We start from the raw sequence: 1,940 nt of genomic DNA, 5'->3' as shown, positions 1-1,940 counted from the left end.
CTGGTTTTCCATTGGGACGGAACCTTGCACCTCAAGGTGCTGCCCAAAGCAGCATATAGTTCTCATATATTTGAGAAACAAACTCTTAGGAAAAGGAAACCTCTACTCTTTATTGATTTATTTATTTATTTTAAATTTTCATCTGGAGTGATGATAGCACAGTGGGTAGATTGCTTGCCTTGCACGTGGCTGACCCCGGTTCAATTCCTCCACCCCTCTTGGAGAGCCTGGCAAGCTACCCAAGAGTATCCCACCTGCACGGCAAAGCCTGGCAAGCTACCCGTGATGTATTCAATATACCAAAAACAATAACAAGTGTCACAATGGAGACATTACTGGTGCCTGCTTGAGCAAATCAATGAACAACTGGAGGACAGTGAACAGACAGTGCTACATTTTTAATTTTAGTGAATCACCATGAGATGCATGAAACCTCTACTCTTGACTTACAACACAGGGACTCTTTGACTTGTAATCTCTTTGCCCCTACCTACTTTCAGTTTCTACTTTCCTGATCTTGAGGTTCAAATTTTTTTCTGAACTTGCCATACTCATTACCTTTTAGTTCTTCTACAATATAGTGTTTTCATCAATGATGCCATTAACTCCTTTGTGAGCTCAGTGCAATTCTTTTGAAGTTCAGCTCAAGGACCAACTCCTTTGATGACTTTGCCTACCAGTTGTTGCCATGTATATATCGTCTATATTGCTTTCATTATATTGTCATCTCTTCTATTAGATTGTGGGCCTCAGGAAAGCAGGGACTATATCTTCTTCATTTGTCTAGAATGTTATTTTACAAAGTAAACTAAAATTATTTAGTGAGCACACTAAATTTTGTTGATTCAACATTCCAATTGGGTTAGGGACATTACTTCTATGTAAAAACTGATTTGATTGCTAAAATGAGGAAATCATCTAGTATTAGCAGTTTGGGTGCTTTTTTCCTGCTGCCTTCCTAATATGATGGGGTTGTTCCCTGTGCATAAGTGAATCTTGAATCCTGGAAGTGACCCATGAGATTTTCCAATTTGGGAATTCTCACTGGATCTGTGGATTATGTACTGTCACTTCTGAGCTGACTAACAGTCAAAGCAAGTCAGTCCAGAGTCATTGCTCATAGCATGGCCTCTTATACCATTTGGACTTTTGACTCCTCTATTTAAGGCAGCCACATTTATTTCAAGAATAAAAAGTATGTTTATTCTACTTTTTGTCTACTCTTCCCATAATGAATTGTGCAGGCATTATGCCGATGATGATTATTCAGCTGACAACTTCTTTCTCGAGAAAGTGGGCTCTTTTTGGTGGCAATATAAAGATACTGCCTCCTCCCCACCCCCACCCCTAACCCCTCACCACCAACCCAACTTCTCACACGTAGCCCCTGGAATTTACAACACCTTTATTTCCAAGACCTCAGCTGAGATTAGGGAGCTGAATTCCAGCAAAGGTCAGGAACAAACCAAACAAACATCTAGAGCCCTTGACTGGGTTTAACATACGTGAAGGGAGTAAATGCTAATTCTTGATTATTTTTAGCAGGTGAAGGAAGGGATCAAGTGCTAAGAAACAAAGACACAGGAGCTGCCAGCATGCAGTTATTAGTGCTTATTTCTTTTTACCTTGTTTCATTTATGCTCACTTTCAAATAGAGTTCTTTATTTTGTCACAGCTCATACAGAGTGAAGATTCAAAAGAAGCCCATAAAAATAGAATGAATAACTAACAAATTGTACTTAAATCTTTGACTTTCAGTCTGTGGCTCAGTTACAATGAAACAATGAGCTGCCTGAAAAGCAGAAAGCCAGAGACAGAAAGATGGGGGTCAGGGATGGAGTACATTGAAAGCTATCAAATTAGATCAGCAACCTCAGAAAGCGGAATGTCTGTATGTATAACTGGTTCCTCACAATCATGAAACATAACAGAGCCAAGAA

Source organism: Sorex fumeus, unplaced genomic scaffold (assembly GCF_029834395.1).
Source record: "Sorex fumeus unplaced genomic scaffold, SorFum_2.1 ptg000008l, whole genome shotgun sequence".
Classification (NCBI taxonomy): domain Eukaryota; kingdom Metazoa; phylum Chordata; class Mammalia; order Eulipotyphla; family Soricidae; genus Sorex; species Sorex fumeus.
The sequence above is the reverse complement of the archived record's forward strand: the minus strand, read 5'-3'. Positions refer to the sequence as shown.